Here is a 23,150-nt window from a genome sequence, read left to right on the forward strand (position 1 = left end):
CATTATTGTGGTAGACTGCTCAAAGGAAAACAAGTTTTTCAAATCTTGACCTGTGGATGTTTTTGTAATTTTACAACATTAGAAAATTAGCCTAAAATGCTGAATATTTACTGTTTTCCATTATTATCTAATCAATTATCGCTCACTCACTAGGACTGTACAAGAAGTACTACAAATTAACAAGAGATGAGCCACATCCACAGCATTTTATGATAACACCTCAGAGTGAAAACATCCTCAAATGCAGGCAAATGTCTAAGGATGTTACCTTCATTGCTTCCAGAAATGCTGGACGTGTAATAACAATATTCTCCACAACTATGATGGCACCCAAACCGTTCGGAAATGTGAAATGTGCCCAAGACGCAGAGAACTGTATTATGGCTAAGCCATAATTTCCATTCAACCCGCTGGGATGATCCTATATTGGATTACAAAAACGTGATGACTACGTTTTGGATTTTCATTAACATAGACAGTATTGTTTACGTTAAAGGCAGTGAAGAGGCTTCCTGGATGCATCAGATCTACAAAAGTGCATCTATTCAGAATCTTGAATCATATAATTGTCCATCACTTCACCAATTCAAACAGAATTAAGGAAAGGATGAACATTAAATGTTTTATGTGTGCTTTAGATAATGCGAAATTATTTTTAAATTGGCTGATCAAAAGTGAAGCTTTATAAAAAATACACTCCTGGAAATTGAAATAAGAACACCGTGAATTCATTGTCCCAGGAAGGGGAAACTTTATTGACACATTCCTGGGGTCAGATACATCACATGATCACACTGACAGAACCACAGGCACATAGACACAGGCAACAGAGCATGCACAATGTCGGCACTAGTACAGTGTATATCCACCTTTCGCAGCAATGCAGGCTGCTATTCTCCCATGGAGACGATCGTAGAGATGCTGGATGTAGTCCTGTGGAACGGCTTGCCATGCCATTTCCACCTGGCGCCTCAGTTGGACCAGCGTTCGTGCTGGACGTGCAGACCGCGTGAGACGACGCTTCATCCAGTCCCAAACATGCTCAATGGGGGACAGATCCGGAGATCTTGCTGGCCAGGGTAGTTGACTTACACCTTCTAGAGCGCGTTGGGTGGCACGGGATACATGCGGACGTGCATTGTCCTGTTGGAACAGCAAGTTCCCTTGCCGGTCTAGGAATGGTAGAACGATGGGTTCGATGACGGTTTGGATGTACCGTGCACTACTCAGTGTCCCCTCGACGATCACCAGTGGTGTACGGCCAGTGTAGGAGATCGCTCCCCACACCATGATGCCGGGTGTTGGCCCTGTGTGCCTCGGTCGTATGCAGTCCTGATTGTGGCGCTCACCTGCACGGCGCCAAACACGCATACGACCATCATTGGCACCAAGGCAGAAGCGACTCTCATCGCTGAAGACGACACGTCTCCATTCGTCCCTCCATTCACGCCTGTCGCACCACTGGAGGCGGGCTGCACGATGTTGGGGCGTGAGCGGAAGACGGCCTAACGGTGTGCGGGACCGTAGCCCAGCTTCATGGAGACGGTTGCGAATGGTCCTCGCCGATACCCCAGGAGCAAGTGTCCCTAATTTGCTGGGAAGTGGCGGTGCGGTCCCCTACGGCACTGCGTAGGATCCTACGGTCTTGGCGTGCATCCGTGCGTCGCTGCGGTCCGGTCCCAGGTCGACGGGCACGTGCACCTTCCGCCGACCACTGGCGACAACATCGATGTACTGTGGAGACCTCACGCCCCACGTGTTGAGCAATTCGGCGGTACGTCCACCCGGCCTCCCGCATGCCCACTATACGCCCTCGCTCAAAGTCCGTCAACTGCACATACGGTTCACGTCCACGCTGTCGCGGCATGCTACCAGTGTTCAAGACTGCGATGGAGCTCCGTATGCCATGGCAAACTGGCTGACACTGACGGCGGGGGTGCACAAATGCTGCGCAGCTAGCGCCATTCGACGGCCAACACCGCGGTTCCTGGTGTGTCCGCTGTGCCGTGCGTGTGATCATTGCTTGTACAGCCCTCTCGCAGTGTCCGGAGCAAGTATGGTGGGTCTGACACACCGGTGTCAATGTGTTCTTTTTTCCATTTCCAGGAGTGTATATCCAGTTTCCTTATTTGTATCCTCCATGAACAGGGTTCGGTGTGTATTCTTCGTAAGCAAGTATTTTCGTCCACATACATTCTCTGTGCTGTGAATCTAGAATGAGAGACAAAATTTCAGACACCACTCCAATATGTCTTATTCCCAACTCCGAGCTCGATATACGGAAGTTCACATGATCACTCAATGAACTAAGTTCATTTGCAAACCATGTGCTATTCTGCCTTACCATTGTATCTCACAGCAGAAGTTGCATCAATGGAGACCAATATCCAGCCTGCTGGGTGTTTGTGTTTACACCGGCGAGCTGTCGTGGCAGGCTGGCTCTTTAAAAGACGTGATGTGGCCTGCAGGTACACCGTTTATCAGTGTCACGTATCTGGACTATTGTATTGGCACTCCATCTGTTGATCTGTCCTGTAGCACAGCAGTACAAAACATTTATGCATTATGATACATTTAATCTTAGTGTGCAGTAACGTTTGAATCACTTCATGCAACTGCAATAAGTTTGTGTGTGGAGAAAGTTTACCACCACACAGCCTAGACCTCACATGCCCCACTGCTCTACGGGTGTTTTTTACAGCATCGCTCATAGCATCCACAACGGACAAGCATTATTCCTGCATCTGCCTTTTTTGAAGACAAAGATCTACATCTACATCTACATCTATACTCCGCGAGCCACCTTACGGTGTGTGGCGGAGGGTACTTATTGTACCACTATCTGATCCCCCCTTCCCTGTTCCATTCACGAATTGTGCGTGGGAAGAACGACTGCTTGTAAGTCTCCGTATTTGCTCTAATTTCTCGGATCTGTTCGTTGTGATCATTACGCGAGATATATGTGGGCGGTAGTAATATGTTGCCCATCTCTTCCCGGAATGTGCTCTCTCGTAATTTCGATAATAAACCTCTCCGTATTGCGTAACGCCTTTCTTGAAGTGTCCGCCACTGGAGCTTGTTCAGCATCTCCGTAACGCTCTCGCGCTGACTAAATGTCCCCATGACGAATCGCGCTGCTTTTCGCTGGATCATGTCTATCTCTTCTATTAATCCAACCTGGTAAGGGTCCCATACTGATGAGCAATACTCAAGAATCGGACGAACAAGCGTTTTGTAAGCTACTTCTTTCGTCGATGAGTCACATTTTCTTAGAATTCTTCCTATGAATCTCAACCTGGCGCCTGCTTTTCCCACTATTTGTTTTATGTGATCATTCCACTTCAGATCGCTCCGGATAGTAACTCCTAAGTATTTTACGGTCGTTACCGCTTCCAATGATTTACCACCTATGGCATAATCGTACTGGAATGGATTTCTGCCCCTATGTATGCGCATTATATTACATTTATCTACGTTTAGGGAAAGCTGCCAGCTGTCGCACCATTCATTAATCCTCTGCAGGTCTTCCTGGAGTACGTACGAGTCTTCTGATGTTGCTACTTTCTTGTAGACAACCGTGTCATCTGCAAATAGCCTCACGGAGCTACCGATGTTGTCAACTAAGTCATTTATGTATATTGTAAACAATAAAGGTCCTATCACGCTTCCTTGCGGTACTCCCGAAATTACCTCTACATCTGCAGATTTTGAACCGTTAAGAATGACATGTTGTGTTCTTTCTTCTAGGAAATCCTGAATCCAATCACAAACCTGGTCCGATATTCCGTAAGCTCGTATTTTTTTCACTAAACGTAAGTGCGGAACCGTATCAAATGCCTTCCTGAAGTCCAGGAATACGGCATCAATCTGCTCGCCAGTGTCTACGGCACTGTGAATTTCTTGGGCAAATAGGGCGAGCTGAGTTTCACATGATCTCTGTTTGCGGAATCCATGTTGGTTATGATGAAGGAGATTTGTATTATCTAAGAACGTCATAATACGAGAACACAAAACATGTTCCATTATTCTACAACAGATTGACGTAAGCGAAATAGGCCTATAATTATTCGCATCTGATTTATGACCCTTCTTGAAAATGGGAACATCTATTGGTCTGAAGAGATCTCATAGTGCCCTCTGATGCAGCGGCCTGAATAATAAAGCGTGCATGCATGCACTACCTATGTAATTCATTCACAGTGATGGATACATAATGGCATTGTGTGCTCAAACTTTGGCTACACTGGGATGGTCTAAATAAAAACGAGAATGTGTGAACTGTATACAGAATAAGAACGAATTTATCACCTCCAACAGAGTTAAGTGTAAATATAAGCAGTGCATACGTTAAGAAGAACTTTTCACACCCTGCATAGCGATATTTGAAGACATACTTGTGTAAACACAACGGATCCAGACACTACATTCATTACGAACTCTGGTGGAATACAAATTACACCATCCAGGACTGTGCTACACCTATATCAACATTTTCTCTGTGAAGGACTTGTGTCACCAAAATCCTGTCCCCACGTGCAGTGGCATCAGCTCCGATTGGCCAGAAATATGGCATTGGCATACTCTGCTCTGAGTTGTCGAAAATATGGGGGTATCCCGCTGGTGAGATGTGACCCCAACACAGACACTAGCTCCTTGCCAGTGAACTGTTAACAGGTCATGCTGCAGAACCAATAAATCAGTCATGTTCAAACAGCTGGAAGAAGCACTACTAGCAGCAGCTATGAAGCGACCTTCTGGATCTTCCTTTGATGGAGAGAGGGGTAGACACCCCTGCACTAATGTTGGTATGCACCACGAAGTATGCCTCCATGAACTTGTTTGCTGTGTGTAGCCACAATCTAATGATGGTTTCCTGTTGCAGGTGGTTGTAGTCTGCCATCACCATTAATGGGGAGGGATATGATCGATTTCCTAATATCTGGATCTCTGCAAGAAGGGGTAGGAAGCTGGTTCAGACTTGTAGAACCAGCTCTGTTAACGTGGGGATATTGCAAGTACACAGCCTTATATATTTCCGTTTATGTGAATGTTTGTGTGTGTGTTTGTGTGTGTGTGTGTGTGTGTGTGTGTGTGTGTGTGTGTGTGTGTGTGTGTGTGTGTGTGTGTGTGTGTGTGAGTGAGTGAGTGAGTGAGAGAGTGAGAGAGAGAGAGAGAGAGAGAATACTATGTTTATGTAAAATTACTCTTCTTGTTCTCCATTGTAGAGTTTTTTGATGATGATGTGGAGGTATGAGTCTGGTTGAGCCCAGTCCTCCTCTGGCTGTGTGCTCCCAGGACATGCCCACTCTGCAGATTGGCACCTAGTGTGCAGGCAGTCTGCTTCCTGTGAATCCTTCTGCTATATGTATGTATAATTTTTTTTACACAAGATATTTTGATACTTACGCTGACACAGCGATTTTTTTTTATAGAAAACCAACGGCTGGTCATGTTCCTGACAGGATGTCTAGTCCTCCTATAGGTTATGTTGTTAAAATCACGTTGTCAGCCAAAGGGCAGGGCTCTGATCATAGATGAATGCATGCGGATGTAGTGACAGATATTTCTTCTTCTACAGTTTTATTATGTATATTTAGATGCATTACCTGTGGGTTATTTTTGTTTGTATATGCTACTGATATGGAGAACTGGACGTCCCAAGCTGTGACTCTTACTTCACCCATCAGCTCACTGGATGGGGCCCCATCACTGATTCTTCTACTTCACCAACAACAATACAAATTCATGTTTCCATCCACTAATTACGAGTTTTTCTTGTTTCTAGGTACTATCAACAACAATGAATCCATGGGGTGATGGATCAAGGCCACAGCAGCGTAGACTGAGCAGAACGACTCATACTAGGCCATGATGTCACTTCCTCCATCTCACAGAGATGAATCAACCTCATCATCAATGGGCAGATATGTAAGTAATTAATTTTTCTTCTACAATAACTGTTTTTGCACTTGCAGCCAATGATTATGAGATTTTTATTCTAGGTGGAGTACGATGATGAACTTCAAATTATGCCAAGAGGCATTAGGACGAATGATGACAATGTGAAGTCCATATTTAAAGATGCAGATGCAGATCAATGCCTGTGCAAGTGCCAGAAATTACTATCGACATTTTCATATGAGTCTTCTTTCGAAATCGTTATACACACGAGATAGTTATCAATGTTGTTTCTTGTAGGAATTTTAGGTTCACGTGAAAATGGGCTTTTTGTGGCAATGCACTGAACCCTAACCCATCAGTGGTGCACCTGGATTTGTCAACGGCGCCTTTGCCTCGCCTAGGCGCTTCACCTCATCCTGAGCCGTCAAAGTTACATCTGAGGCCATCAACACGTCCTCCAGGGCAGTTAATTGCACCTTCACCTCTTCTGGAGCCATCAAGACATCAAGAGCGCCTTCACGTCACCCAGTGTCTTCACCATGCCCAGGACCGTCAACAGTTGGTTACAGTCACCAGCCAGTTAGCGGCAGCTTTCTCGCATATGCTATTGGATTAGGACTTCACCAAGTCATTTTCATGCTAGCTTTAAACTAATCTGTGATTACAGGCACATTTGATAAGTAGATCTCGTATGCCTGCAAAAAAAGTGAAAAGCAAAAATTGAGCAGCAAACATGCACTGCCAAATATATGCTACTTCCTTGGACATCTCATGTTGGCACATAAAGCTCTCAGAGCACGTTTGGTGTTTGCTTTTAATTTTTAATTATGCCTAACGGCATATTAACTTTGAGTACTTGATAATGATCTAGTGTCGCCTCAAAATATGTTATGTAAAATGTGTGTCACATTTTCAACAACTGTCGTGTAATAATCTCAGGGCTGAATGTTTCTCTAGTGTGACTCCGACCTCAAGTTTTTACTGTCACTGATTCAGAATACACACGGAGACTGAGTGGTCATACTGGCTGCATCTGGGCTGGGCAAGCAATACGAAGCAGCAATTAAACACCCATGTGTACCGGCAGGCTTCCTGTAAACTCTAGCCCTGGAATGATTGTTATTATATCTGAATGTCAATACACCTAACAACGAAAGACACCTTATTTTCCCTCTAAATGGTGAGCTGATACTAGTATAAATACTGTTCAGAGATTTGTAGAATTTATTTAGCCCTTTCTTCTTGTGTGTCTGCGCAACCAACGTGTAGTACACGTAATAGAACGAACAAGATGATTTTAGTTCCGCGTTTGTTAATGCCTTTATTCTTCTTTTCATCAGGGTTAATCTCTTTTCGTAGCGGCTGCATTGTACTGGCAGATGTCCTTCCTATCACCAAACCTGTTAGCCGCATACGTGAAGGACGTCGTACCTGTGAATGGTGTAAACTTTGTTCTGTGTGTGGTGGTATTTTAATTGTTTGCTTATCGTATTTTCTGAAGCGACATTTGTCGACAAGCTCAGCATTTTGCTCAATGAGCGTGGGAAAACGCCTAAAACCCACACTCAGACTGGGCAGTGCAATAGCCACGGTAATTAATCCGCCGCTAGCATACTGTACATTACGCTATACAGGCAGGTGCCTCTTCGATGTGCTACACAAAAAAAGTCAGCTATTACAGGTAACAGGTATGAGCATATAATACCCCAATCGCATTGTTCATAAAATTCGCCTTCATATTTCAAAGAAATCGACTACAGGCGTAATTCGACCTGATCACATATCAGGTGTTTATAACAGAAGTGCACGTACTCACGGAAGTCCAGTATAGGTTTTAACTATCGAATGGTAGCGAAACTTGGTAGATGCGCTACTGCGTTAATGAGGAACCGTTTAACGCCGGAAAAAATTAGTTCCAATTTTGGCCACCTGGTGCAAATTTAGCACTGTACACTGCTTGTATGATGGTATGACAATCACGCTGCTATTTGAGAAGTCATAACGTGAGTGAACAGTGTGGCTATCGAGAAGAGAAACCATGCACCGTTAGTGAAACTGCTTCACATGAACAGCAGCAATTACAGTGCTTTCTGCAAAAATATCGCCAACTGGAAGGTCTGAGGAGAAGCCCGATGTCACTAAATGGTTTTAAAAAAAATGATAATGAAATTAAAAAACACGGGTGAGCTTGGTGTGGCACCTGGAAAGGAAGGCGTCCTATCCCAGTGGAAGTTATTGACGAGGTTGCTGTTACTATAACAGACCATGCAGCATGTAACCCAGGTAGTGCTAGTGCTCGAACAATGCCACATGAATTGTCCATCTCTTGGTCGAAAGTAAAGAAAGTTTTGCTGCCTTTATTTCATTGGTACCTGTACAAGATCCAGACGGTGTAGCAACTGAAACCTCGTGATGTTCTGAATTTACTCGTCGGTTCCTGGCATAGATCGACACTGATGCCATGTGGCTGGGCAATATTTCATGAGATGATGAGGCACATTTTGCTCTACAGGGTGCAGTCAATACACAGAACTGCTAAATTTGGGGTACTGCTAAACCGCATGTTGTGCGCGAAGAGCCACTGCACTAGCCATATACGACTGGGTGGCGTGGGTTCATAAGCATCTTTATTCTGGGCCCATCTTTGAAGAGAATACTTCCAGAGGATACGTCAGGTGTGTCGTGACATCTGAATGTTATCGATAGCTCCGTGCACAGCATGTGATTCCTGCTTCGAAAGAGCGCAAACGTGAGGAAACGATTGTTTTCATGCAAGATGGGGAAACACATCATATCGCTCACTTCAGTGGAAGATGTGCTTAATGCAGCCTTCCACGGAAGTATTATCTTCGGAGGTTTTCGAGATGCACGCCCTATAAGGTCACCTGATTTGAATCCATGTGACTTTTGATTCTGGGGATAGTTACAAGAACGCTTTTATCAGGGACACTTTCGGTTTCTACCACCTCATCTGAAGACCACTATACAGGAATACACAGCGCAGATAACACCGGAACTGCTGCGAGGAATTGTAGACTTTTCTGTTTATCAGTCTTCTTTTTTGATGCGGCCCGCCATGAATTCCTCTCCTGTGCCACCATTTTCATTTCAGACAGCACTTACAAACTAAGTCCTCAATTATTTGGAGGATGTGTTCAGTCTCTGTCTTCTCTTCAGTTGTACTATCTACAAGTCCCTGTAGTACCAAGAAGGTTATTTCCACATATCTTAAAAGATTACTTCTTGTTTGTGTTTTCAATGTATTCCTTTCCTCGCCGATTCTGCGGAGAACGTCCTGATTCCCTACCTTATCAGCCCACCTAATTTTCAATATTCTTCTGTAGCACATCATCTCAAATGCTTCTATTCTTCTCTGTTCCGGTTTTCGCCCAGTCCATGTTGACTGCCTTAAAATGCTGTGCTCCAAGCATACATCGTCGGAAACTTCTTTCCCAAATTTACATTTATGTCTGTGGCACAAACGCACATTTTCAGCGACTTCGTCCTCAAATTAATATCTATGTTTTATACCTGCAGACGTCTCTTGACCAGTGCTAGTCAGCTTTCTATGTCCACTTTTCTCTGTCCGTTATGGATTATTTTGTTGCCTAGGAAACAAAATTCGTTAAGCTCATCTACTTCGTGACCACCAATTGTGATGTTAAGTTCCAAGCTGATTTCATTTTTGCTGCTCCTCATTACTTCCGCCTACATTCGATTTACTCTCGGTCCTACGTATTCGTACTAAATTTTGCTTCTTATCCAGAATCCTATACTCGGTGCTCATAATGAACAAACTGTGTAAACGGCAGTTAATAATAAAATCAACATTAGGCCCTTCTCATTTGTTTGACCTTTTCTGCCCACGCCCGTTCATGATCCATTACCTATGGAAACATTCACAGTGCCAGATTTGCACCTGGTGGCTACAATTGGAACCATTCGTAAATCGGTAGTGCTTTGGCACATCTACTAAGTTCCGCTGCCATACGATAATTACAGCCCACACTGGACCTCTGTGAGAATTGCACTTTAATTATAGCCACTCAGTATACCCGGAACAATTGTACACCAAATGATCTGTATAGTACTTCCTACTGTAAATAAGCTGACCCCTGACGCTGAACAGGTCGCAATGGGCGGAGACGCAATGGAAGTGAACGACTTGCGGAGAGCATAGACCCTGGAGGAGAGTGGCGGCGAGGCGCCGCATAGTCGCTGCCGAGTTCTGGCCATCCTATTTGCACTGACGACAAGGGGGCCCACCAAACTAGTGGAGGGCCGGCAGCGGACAGTGGCGTTCATGTCATGCGCCACTTACCCACGATTACGGGTACTGCGCGTCCACTGCACCACATCTCCATCCGATACCCAGACACCCGTCCGGCTGACTCCAATACCTTGTGCGATGGGTGGGATGGGATTATACGGTACAGAGGATGGCGTCAGCCGCTGGGCGTCGGGATCGAACTGTGCTGTGCCGGAGACCAGAGTCCCCGCCGCCGCGGAGGCAGAGTTGCTGGCAGGCTTCCGCCCCCTCGTGTTAATTAAGGCGCTGCCCAGAGACCAGCCACGCACAGAGGAGGTAATGGCTCTCCAAACTGGCCGCTCTGCGAGGCCAGCGCAACTCGCGCCGCGCTGGGATTTAATATCGCTTTCAGACGCGGCCGCCGCTCGCGTTCGCTCTAATTGCCCGCTGCTCTGCGAATTAATATGTTTCAGCGGCGGGCTGGAAGCGCGCCGCTAAAGAGCGGAGACTGCGGAAAAATTAAATACAAGCTGCTGGCACGTGCGCTCCTGTGCGGGCGAAACTTCAATTGAGAGAGCTGACTTAATGGGCAATCAGACCGAGTTGCTTTTCGAAGTAAAAGTTTTGCTGGAAGATCTCTGGAGATCTCATTTTTCTTAACTATCAGGCTTCATTCTCCCAACGACGAGAACAGAGTTTCTTGATAGTAAAATAAGCGTACCCGTCACTACTGCAGATTAATACACCTTGTAATTCTTATCTTGGATGATGAGCATACTTTTCACTTCAAACAGTAGGGGACCGGCAGCTGTTATGGTTCAGTTAAGCTTTATTTTTTGTTTCGAAGTAAGGTATGACTGCATAAAATCTTTACTTGAACATTAGTTCTGGTGTAAATGGTGAAAAAAATGGCCAGATTTCTAGTAGGACACACACACACACACACACACACACACACACACACACACACACACACTGATGGTTCCGTACAAAGTTACTTTTGTATGTAGATAGTTCATTCATTCTGGGAATCGAGGATCTCTGCCAGTTTTACCTGTTACCGACACTGATGCTGGCAGGATATCGGTCCCAGGGTTTTCAAGATTTTCTGACACGCTCCTGAGGAAAATGGGTATTAACCGACGGGAGAATAGACAGACTGTCTGATAACAAAGACAAGAAATTTTTTGCATGTGATATAATCACAAATTTACAGTTTTCGGATTTTTTCCGTTAGTTGTACTGTTAAACCTTGCTTCTTGCCAAATTTCATGACTCTAAACCATAGGAAATCAGCCTATAGCCTTATAGGTTTTCATGAGTAAACTTCCAAGTATCAACACATGTGACACAAATAGCCGTATCTTTTGACTGCATTGACTTAGAAGCTTCAGTTTCTTACACTGCCAAGGGACCATAGACCTCAGTAACTGACGTAACTGTCAACTTGACCCTGCCTGTTACTGAGATTAAGGGTATTTAACAATCGGGCAGACAGACAGACAGACAGACGGACGGACAACAAAGTGATCCTATAAAAGTTCCGTTTTTATCGACTGAGGTAAGGAATCCTACAAGGGTTTCTAACAAAAACGGCACACACCAAGAGGAGGTCTTGGATGACTTACGTTTCGACATGTTAGCAAAAGTCCTATATGCTTGATATAATTCAAGTATGGGGGTGATCTAGAAAAATACTACTCTACTGGCCATTAAAATTGCTATACCAAGAAGAAATGCAGATGATAAAGGGTATTCATTGGACAAATATACTATACTAGAACTGACATGATTACATTATCACGCAATTTGGGTGCACAGATCCTCAGAAATCAGTACCCAGAACAACCACCTCTAGCCGTAATAACGGCCTTGATACGCCTGGGCATTGAGTCAAACAGAGCTTGGATGGCGTGTACAGGTACAGCTGTCCATGCAGCTTCAACACGATACCACAGTTCATCAAGAGTAGTGGCTGGCATATTGTGATGAACCAGTTGCTCGACCTCCATTGACTAGACGTTTTCAATTGGTGAGAGATCTGGAGAATGTGCTGGCCAGGGTAGCAGTCCAACATTTTCTGTATCCAGAAGGCCCGTACAGCACCTGCACCATGCGGTCGTGCATTACCTGCTGAAATGTAGGGTTTCGCAGGGATCGTATGAAGGGTAGAGCCACGGGTCGTAACAGATCTGAAATGTAACGTACACTGTTCAAAGTGCCGTCAATGCGAACAAGAGGTGACCGAGACGTGTAACCAATGGCACCCCATACCATCATGCCGGGTGATACGCCAGTATGGCGATGACGAATGCACGCTTCCAATGTGCGTTCACCGCGATGTCGCCAAACACGGACGCGACCATCATGATGCTGTAAACAGAACCCGGATTCATCCGAAAAAGAGACGTTTTGCCATTCGTGCAACCATTCGTTGAGTACACCATCACCGGCGCTACTGTCTGTGATGCAGCGTCAAGAGTAACCGCAGCCATGATCTCCGAGCTGATAGTCTATGCTGCTGCAAACGTCGTCGAACTGTTCGTGCAGATGGTTGTTGTCTTGCAAACGTCCCCATCTGTTGACTCACGGATCGAGACGTGGCTGCACGATCCGTTAAAGCCATGCGGATGAGATGCCTGTCATCTCGACCGCTAGTGATACGAGGCCGTTGGGATCCAGCACGGTGTTCCGTATTACCATCCTGAATGCACTGATTCCATATTCTGCTAACAGTCATTGGATCTTGACCAACGGAAGCAGCAATGTCGCGATACGATAAACCGCAATCGCGATAGGCTACAATCCGACCTTTATCAAAGTCAGAAACGAGATGGTACGCATTTCTCCTCCTTACACGAGGCATTACAACAACGTTTCACCAGGCAACGCCGGTCAACTGCTGTTTGTGTATGAGAAATCGGTTGGAAACTTTCCCCATGTCGGCACGTTCTAGGTGTCGCCACCGGCGCCAACCTTGTGTGAATGCTCTGAAAAGCTAATCATTTTCATATCACAGCATCTTCTTCCTGTCGGTTAAATTTCGCGTCTGTAGCACGTCATTTTCGTGGTGTAGCAATTTTAATGGCCAGTAGTGTATATATAGTAGTAAAAAATTCAAAGACCCAGTATCCCGAAACAACTTTAATTTGATGAGCGGTTTCGGCAGTCTAAATTGTCATCATCGGGTCCTATACAGATACAGCTCAATGCATTTCTATCATATATACAAGATACTGTGTCTCATCAGAAAACGTCATTCCCGGAATATGCAGAACGTGATATGAAGGCTTGTCAAGTATAAGTTAACATACAATGTCATCCATGTTGCGCTGGTGACACACGTTCGTGTCAGTTGAACAGATTAATAAACATTTATTATTTCTTTCTTTATTTATTCCATTCATGTAGCCTGTTACCTACAATTTAAACGCAGGCTGTATTGAATCTTAAATAAATTACGCAGTGTACATTACTAGTTAATTTTGTGTTACTCAACACTACTCCTCATTACCATAAATATTTCGGCCATTAATAATAATAATTATAATTATAATTATAATAATTAAAAATACTATTTCCACTATGAAGAAAACTATATCTGCTGCCAGACCGTTGTCTATTACTATTGTAGTAATTACAGTTTTCGTTTATGACATTCCACAATGCACTCCATCGCTCTCCAGTCCATAGGCATACACTACAGGTTCCTTGGGCACTGTAGAGTGCGTTGGTTGCATTTAACTCTTCCATTGTTTGTTTGCTCCCTGGTTGCTGGGAAGGATTACGCTGTTCCAAGGGGGCATCGTCGTTACTGGTAAGGAGTGCAGCCACACACCGATCCACGTCACTTCGGTTCTAGTTGCTTGGGTGACAAGACACGGCCCACGGTTGCGATTTTCTCTGGTGTTATTATGGTTGCTGTTATGGTTCGTATTGGCAGTTGCTCTGCCGCAACTGTTGACCTCAACTGTCCTCGGCTGCATTGCTTCTCGATCTTCTGCCGCAGCTTTTTGTAGTGCTGTAGGCGATGTTTACATGATAAGATAAAGCCTTGTCCCATGGTGATTAATGAACAAAAAAAGTATATGATTGACGTTATTCAAGTATGGTGGTGATTTGATATACAATGAAATATAGAAGTAAAACTTCAAACAGCTAAGATCGCTAAACACAACGTTTCTATGATGCGTTTCGGCAATCTAAGGTATCATATCGAATCTTATTAAAGGTCTTTATTCATCTGTTGTACGAACATGAGCGTGTGTAGTAGTTTCAACATACATGATATTGTACGTAAACCTTGTTCTGTACTTGACATATTGATATGTTACGTTCTTCATGTTCCTGGGATGACATTTTGTCATGTGACATGGTATGTTGTACAGCACGTATGATGGGAATGATTGAGGTGTATCTGCGAAGGGTACGATGATGGTAAAATTGATTGCCAAAACCGGTCATCAAAATCAAGTTGTATTCATTTTTAGTTTTTAATTCTATATTTTAGGTTAAGAACACTGTCGTGTAGTATGGGCCATGGAGCAACATACAGTTTAATTTTTTTAAATAGGCCAAGAATGATATCAGTTTCGGAACATTTTGGGCAGAGGGTCTAGACATGATTTGTTAACGAGAAGAACTGAATGTTCCATGGCTTCCGAAAGCCCTGCACTAGACTAGTATCTGAACAAAATAGATAATGTCTTGTGAATCATAATCTCTTTCGTTATAACAAATAAACACCGTCTGAATCACAACTTTTTATTACCATCTACCGGTTGAAACCTCCGTTGCAAATCATCTTCAGGTCGTGCGACGCAAAGTGCAGTTCATCAGTAGTGATAGTTGCGTTTTTATGTTCCACATCTGAACACGATTTGCATCGTAGTTGGAAACAGGTAATCGGTAATAAAACGATGTGGTCCAGACGGCGTTTGTTTATTATATAAATAGATAGCATCTTGAAAAGAAGCAATAAGATGAACACCAGCTATACCAAACCTGGGTAATCGAATTAAATCCGTTATTCCTGAGGGAATTAGATTATGAAATAAGACATTAAAAGTGATATGTGACTTTTGCGGTGTGGGTGCAAACTAACAGGTGATGGCCGTAATAGAGATGATATAAAATGCAGACTGATTATAGCAATAAAAGCATTTTGCCAAAGAGTAATTTCTAAAAATTTAATACTGTAGTGGTAAGAAGGCTTTTTAAAGGTACTTTTCTGTAATGCTGCATTGTACGGAAGTGAAACTTCAGGATAAGTTGCTGAGACAGGAAGAGAATACAGGCTTTTTAAACGTCTGACACTCCATTCCTTTTCCCTGTCGTCAGACATCAGCAACAATACTCTGTGAGTGCGTTAGCGTCTATAGAATAGATGATTGGGGGTTAGGAGTGGACCCTTATTCTATGACAGAGCACAACCATATTTATCTGTACACAAATTGTTTTTAATTCAAGATTATTGTCAAAGAAATACACGGATTTACATAGGCTGTAGCATGACAATGTTAGGACAGTTGTCAAGATAACGCATTTCGTCCTATTTAATCGAAATAACTCTGAACACAATAATATTAAATTTTAACCAGTTAAGTCATTGCCGTAATGTGATGACAAAGTGATTTATATGACTCAAAAAAGGGAATGATCATTGGCTTTCGGGCCAAGAGTGGACGCATTTACCAAATGGGTAAGTTTCTAAACTGTTCACTTGCCGCCGTGGTTAAAGTATATCGTGTGTGGCAAAATGATGTTATCAAAAACTCGCGCCGACGCAACTGTGGTGCAACATGGGCCATGGATGATAGCGGTGAACATTGGCTGGGGAGATGTCTGTGGGCTAATAGAAGTGCAACTGTTGAGCAATAGACCGCCCAGATGAACCAAGGAGGTATCATCAGAATCTTGTCAGAAACCCAGATGAACCAAGGAGGTATCATCAGAATCTTGTCAGAAACTTGCTAGCGAACGTTGTTACGTGTGGGCCTCCGGAGCAGGCGCCTGGGTCATGCACCCAAGCTGACTGCCGTTTATGAGGACAATGGCTGGAATTTGCAAGCCAGTGCCGCAACTGACGTCCACTGTGTGGTGACAGGTGGCTTTTTCAAATGAATCAAGTTTTACCTAACATTGGACGTTTACGGCGTTAAACGTCCGAAAGCAAACACTCTGCGACAGTAGTCAGAAGATTCCTGGCTGCAGTCACTCCCAGAGCCATCTCCTCATTCTGGAAGTCGCAGTGGATCAACACAAGTATGCATCTATCGTTGGGGACCATTTCCACCCCTACATGCAATTTGTTTCTTCTCATCACGATGATGTCTACCAGCAGGAGACTACAACGTTTCACACAGCTCGCAGTGTACGTTCTTTGTTCGAAGAGCACTAGAATATTCACCGTTCTAGCGTGGCCACCAACTGCCCGGATTTAAACCAAGTCGAATATCCGGTTCTAGGCGCTTCAGTCTGGAACCACGCGACCGCTACGGTCGCAGGTTCGAATCCTGCCTCGGGCATGGATGTGTGTGATGTCCTTAGGTTCATTAGGTTTAAGTAGTTCTAAGTTCTAGGGGACTGATGACCTCAGATGTTAAGTCCCATTGTGCTCAGAGCCATTTGAGCCAAGACGAATATCTGTGGGACCACCTCGATCGCACTGTTCGCGCCACCGATCCTCACCCGAGAAATCCAGAGCAGTTGCCCACGACACTGGAACAGACACGGCTCCACGACCTCATTGACTCCCTTCCTGCAGGTATCGTAGTGATCTGAGCTGCAAAACGTAGTTATTAAGGTTTTTAACAGCTGGTTACATTAATGTGACTGAGAAGTGCAATATTAACCTTTATGCATCGACGATGGTCGAATTACTTCACCCAAAGATACAATGAATCTAAAAATTGCGATGGAAATCAACGACATATCAGACGAAAGTAACTACAACATTTGCCTCAAATATACCCTTTCTTTTTGTATCACATAACGTAAACCTATGCACCTTTTCATATCCTCATGCGCGCGTGAAGGAAAGTGAGGTCGGCGAACAGTGATGTAACCTCGCCTGTTTTGTTAGGAGTACGACCGAAACAGGAAAGGGAGGGAGTGACAGTGGCACATAAATACCTCCGCCACTCACTGTAAGGTGAGTAGCGGAGTATAGATGCAGGCTAACATAGACAAACAGGCCATTCCACGCTATAAGAAGTCAAGTAGTGCCAAATACAGAGCATACTTTGATGAAGAAATTTCAGAGTATGTTCTTCTGGAGCACAGCATTGTGTGGAAGTTAATCACTTTCTGCAGTAAAACTGGAAAAGAAGGGAATAAAAGTGTTTGATGCGACGTGAGGTTACAGAAGGGTACTGAAAATTACCTGGAGTAATAAGACGGGACGCGAGGAGATCCTCAGCAGAATCGGTGAGAAATGGAATAAGTGCAAAATACCGACTACAAGAAGGGATGTGATATAAATATGTAGAAGACATCTGGGAATAGTTTTCAGGGTACTAAAGGATGCAGTGAAGAGAAGAAACTGCAGGGGAAGTCAGAGATAAGAAAATACAATTCGAAAGATAATGGACGATGTTGGGTAATGCGCTACTCTGAGATGTAGTGACTGTTCTATTGTTCTTCTTCTTCTTCTTCAGTCATCAGTCTTCAAATTGGTTTGATGCGCCCCGCCACGAATTTCTTTCCTGTGCCAACTTCATCATCTCAGAGTAGCACTTGCTACATACATCCTCAATTATCTGCTGGATGTATTCCAGTCTCTGTCTTTCTCTAGAGTTTTTTCCCTCTACAGCTCCCTCTAGTACCATGGAAGCCAGTCCCTGACGTCTCAACAAATGTCCTACCATACTGTCCTTTCTCCTTGTCTGTGTTTTCCACATTTTCCTTTCCTCTCCGATTCGGCGCAGAACCTCATCATTCCTTATCAGTCCACCTGATTTTTAACAATGGTTTGTATCATCATATCTCAAATGCTTCGATTTTCTTCTGTTCCGGTTTTCCCACGGTCCATATTTCACTACCATATAATTCTGTGCTTCAAAGGTATATTCTCAGATAATTCTTCCTCGAATTAAGACCTTTGTTTGAAACTAGTATACTTCTCTTGGCCTAGAATGCCCTTTTTTCCTGTGCTAGTCTGCTTCTGACGTCAACCTCGCTCTGTCTGTCACTGGTTATCTTGCTGCCTAGATAGCAGAATTCCGTAACTTCATCTACTTCGTGACCATTATCCTGATATTAAGTTTCTCGCTATTCTCATTTCTGCTACTTCTCATTACTTTCGTCCATCTTCGTTTTACTCTCAATCCATATACTGTACTCATTAAACTGTCTATTCCATTCAGGACATCATGAAATTCTTCTTCACTTTTACACAGAATAGCAATGTCATCAGCGAATCGTATCATCAATACCCTTTCACATTGAATTTTAATTGCACTTCTGAACCTTTCTTTTATTTCCATCACTGCTTCTCCGATGTTCAGATTGACCAGGGGTAGGGGGAGGGGAGGGGAATACACCACTGTCTTACACACTTTTTAATCCTAGCATTTCGCTCTTAGTCATCCACTCTTATTATTTCCTCTTGGTTCTTGTACATATTGCATATGATCCATCTCTCCCTATAGCTTACCCCTATTTTTCTCAGAATTTCGAACATCTTGCACTCTTTTACATTGTCGAATGCTTTTCCAGGTTGACAAATCCTATGAAAGTGTCTTGATTTTTCTTTAGTCTTGATCCCATTATCAAATGCAATGTCAGAATTGCCTGTCTGGTGCCTTTACCTGTCCTAAAGACAATCTGTCATCTAACAGATCCTCAATTTTATTTTCCATTCTACTGTATATTATTCTTGTCAGCAACTTGGATGCAAGAGCTGGTTGCGCGATAATTCTTCTCGTACTTGTCAGCTCTTGCAGCCTTCACGTGTGGATGATATTTTTCCGAAAGTCAGACGGTATGTTGCCAGACTCATATATTCTACACACTAATGTGCGTAGCCGTTTCGCTGCCACTTCCCCTCATGATTTTAGAAATTCTGATCGAATGTTATCGATCCCTTCTGCCTTATTTGATCCTCCAAAGCTCTCTTACATTCTGATTCTAATACTGGATCCCCTATACCTTCTAAATCGATTCCTGTTTCTTCTTGTATCACATCAGACAAATCTTCCCCTCATAGAGGCCTTAAATGTACTGTTTCCGCCTATCTGCTCTCTCCTCTACACTAAAGAATGGAATTCCGGTTGCACTCCTCATGTTACCACCCTTGCTTCTAATTTCATCGAAGATTGTTTTACTTTCCTATATGCTGAGTCAGTCCTTCCAACAATTATTTATTTTTCGATTTCTTCACATTTTTCATGCAGCCATTTCGTCTTAGCTTCCCTGCAGTTCACATTTATTTCATCTCTCGGCGTCTTTTATTTCTGTATTCCTGAATTTGCCTGAACATTTTTGTACTTCCTTCTTTCATCGATCAGCTGAAGTATATCTTCTGTTACCCATGGTTTCTTTGCAGTTACCTTCTTTGCACCTATGTTTTTCTTTCCAGCTTCTGTGATTGCTCTTTTTAGTTTGCCCTTTTCAGCTGTACTGCCAACTGCACTATTCTTTATTATTGTATCTACAGCCTTAGAGAATTTCTAGCCTATCTCGTCCTTCCTTAGTACTTCCGTATCTCACTTCTTTGCGTATTGCTCCTTCCTCACTAATCTCTTAAACTTCAGCGTAGTCTTCATCACTACTACATTGCGATCTGAATCTATGTCTGCTCCTGTGTACGCCTCACAATCCAGAAACTGATTTCGGAATCTCTGTCTGACCATGACGTAATCTAACTGAAACTTTCCCGTATCAACCGGCATTTCCCAAGTATACCACCTCCTCTTGTGGTTCTTGAACAGAGTATTCGCTATTACTAGCTGAAATTTATTACAGAAATCAATTAGTCTTTCTCCGCTCTTTTTCCTTGTCCCTAGCCCATATTCTCCTGTAACTCTTGTAACCTTTTCTTGAATTCCTTGCCCTACAACTGCATTCTATCCCCCATGACTATTTGATTTTGCCTCTCCCTTTGCGTACTGTATTAACCTTTCAATATTCTCATATACTTTCTCTATCTCTTCATCTTCAGCTTGTGACGTCGGCATGTATACCTCAACTATTGTTGTCGGTGTTGCTTTGCTGTCGATTCTAATAAGAATAACCCTATCACTGAACAGTAAGTAACAGACTCTCTTCCCTACCTTATTGTTCATAAAGAAACCGACTCCCGTTATATTACTTTCTGCTGCTGCTGATAATTACCCTATGCTCATCTGACCAGAAATCCTTGTCTTCTTTTCATTCTACTTCACTGACCCCTACTATATTTAGATGGAGCCTTTGCATTTCCCTTTGGTACAAGACATCTCGGACCAGTTATAAGGCCGAAGACATAAGAAAATAAAAACATGTAGTGATATAGGAGACAAATTTAGTCAGTCACTTCGATTAGATTAAAATTTCAATAAATACGAGGCTAAACCTTAATGCACTGCGGCATTATACTCGGTAACAGAGCAGTATGCAGTGGACATCTCTCACTCGGTTTTAAAATGGTGTGTTCCATATTGTAGCTGCAGTTTACAAGGAAATTACCCTATAAAATCTGCAACCATTACTCGGGCATTAATTTTGGGAAGTATAGTTAGTCGAATACTGCGTTGCTACGTTACTGCAGCAATGAACAGAAAATTTTCGTACCCGAACATTGGGCGTGATCAATTTATTTAACAAACACTAACTACCTTGTCGTACCCCAATCCAAATAATCACTTTTGCTGTCACAGTTGCACCTGCGATATATTCAGAAATATTTAAACGGTTTAATACGTCTGCTACATTGAATGAGAAAAATTGTTGCGTAAATTCCTGAAAGAAAGACAGTGCAGCCTCATTTGTTTTAAACTGTTAGAACTGCATCTCTTTGTGTATTTGAAAGGTCTATATAGTGAAACGTTTTCAAAAGGCACACACGCAGATTGGTAAAAGCTTTCAACGCAGAATTTGTTTCGATAGGAAATGGTAAACGACATGATTTAGATAGTCACAAAGTGAATACATTAGCATTCAAAAATTAAACTTTACCGCAGTATTACACATTTGAATGTAGGCGTATCAAATGGAATTAACTCTAGGTTACTTCGGATATATTTACATCATGTGAAGAGTTACTAAAAGTATGAACAGCTTCACTAAAATTAATCGCTTTATAAGTTCATGCATAACATGAAATAAAGAGGCATCTTCAGGTAGGGACGCTGTGCATCTACACTGCCCTCTGAAGAGCAAAGTATTGTAGAAATTCAAAGAAAATGGTATAATAAACTTTAATTAAATTAATATAGCAAACGTGCGAAGTAATTTTTAAAACGTGTATTTGCGACAACAAAATATATTGCATGCAGAGATACCTAAATAGTACAGAGATTTCACCCAAACGTCAATCCAGGCATTTCACTTCAACATTTGTCCCAAATGTTTACGCTTTTAAAAATTGTAATTAATACAGTCCAGTACCCGATTTGGGATTTTCAAACAGAACACGTGGTACTGGTTTGGTGAGAACATCTGCAGCCTGCTCATTTCCCGGCCCATACTAGATGGCTGTCTCGCCTTCTTGATCACAGGGCACAGCAACAACAGTATCCTCCGACCTCTTGTAAAATGCAGGGTTTTTGGTCGTTTAACCCTCTGCTTACCAGAAAATCTGTATGATGTTGTCTGCTAGTTGGACATCTCGAGCCCATGTTGTTTAAATTGACAGAAATTGACGCTATTTTGCCTACTTATAATGTGAACGTCTTCTTCGGTATAAATACATTTAAAATAATTTTTTTTATTTAAAGTTTACGTTTTAGAAAACACAGTTTTCATAATTTTACTTGTGGCTTTTATTCTTATTCCAAATTTGCTAGGGTCTGCAGACAATAGCGGAATGTTCCGCCCACACAGATTTGGTGCACTTATAACACGTAATTTGACTTTTCCTTTCTTCTCTATCCAATATGCTCATCTTCTCCTTTTCTTAGCTGGTGGTTTCACTGACCTTTCTACATCCGGTGCCACTAATGAATTCATTGACCCCTTTACCCTGTGACGGTACGTCACATTAATATTGACTTTTTTATCGGTTGTAAACCGCATTTAAAGTATTTTATGAATATAATTAGTGTAAAAGATACAGTTAATGTTCTTGAAACAACTGATATGCAGCGATAATTTAAGAGCTTTTTTAATGTCTATGGAAATAAAAAAGAATCGAAAGAGACGCGATTGTACGGCCGAGGAGGAAGGACGTACTTTATGGTACACACACTGTTTTGTTTCACTATACGGAAGGTAGACATTGAGCGGCTACATTTATTTTATGTACGTTATTCGTATTTATGCTAAAATAAAATTATTATTATTATGACAAAATGAATTTCTTTGTAATACACTCCTGGAAATTGAAATAAGAACACCGTGAATTCATTGTCCCAGGAAGGGGAAACTTTATTGACACATTCCTGGGGTCAGATACATCACATGATCACACTGACAGAACCACAGGCACATAGACACAGGCAACAGAGCATGCACAATGTCGGCACTAGTACAGTGTATATCCACCTTTCGCAGCAATCCAGGCTGCTATTCTCCCATGGAGACGATCGTAGAGATGCTGGATGTAGTCCTGTGGAACGGCTTGCCATGCCATTTCCACCTGGCGCCTCAGTTGGACCAGCGTTCGTGCTGGACGTGCAGACCGCGTGAGACGACGCTTCATCCAGTCCCAAACATGCTCAATGGGGGACAGATCCGGAGATCTTGCTGGCCAGGGTAGTTGACTTACACCTTCTAGAGCACGTTGGGTGGCACGGGATACATGCGGACGTGCATTGTCCTGTTGGAACAGCAAGTTCCCTTGCCGGTCTAGGAATGGTAG

This window comes from Schistocerca nitens, chromosome 4 (genome assembly GCF_023898315.1).
Source record: "Schistocerca nitens isolate TAMUIC-IGC-003100 chromosome 4, iqSchNite1.1, whole genome shotgun sequence".
Classification (NCBI taxonomy): domain Eukaryota; kingdom Metazoa; phylum Arthropoda; class Insecta; order Orthoptera; family Acrididae; genus Schistocerca; species Schistocerca nitens.